Here is a 201-nt window from a genome sequence, read left to right as displayed (position 1 = left end):
AGGGAGAGGCTGCGGGCTGGGTTAAATGGGAGCGAGTGGGTGGGTTGGAGCTACGTGTTCTACCCTGTGACTCCAGGCACGTCTGGCCGCTGCCGGGGAGGGAAGGAGCGCCCGGCCCGCCCTCCCCCGGCTCCATCACATGAGCCTCACGTGTTGGACAACGCTCTTGCGGCTGCGAGGGGCCCCCACCCCCACCCCGGC

This window comes from Myotis brandtii, unplaced genomic scaffold, assembly GCF_000412655.1.
Source record: "Myotis brandtii unplaced genomic scaffold, ASM41265v1 scaffold693, whole genome shotgun sequence".
Taxonomy (NCBI): domain Eukaryota; kingdom Metazoa; phylum Chordata; class Mammalia; order Chiroptera; family Vespertilionidae; genus Myotis; species Myotis brandtii.
Note: the sequence above shows the minus strand (reverse complement) of the source record.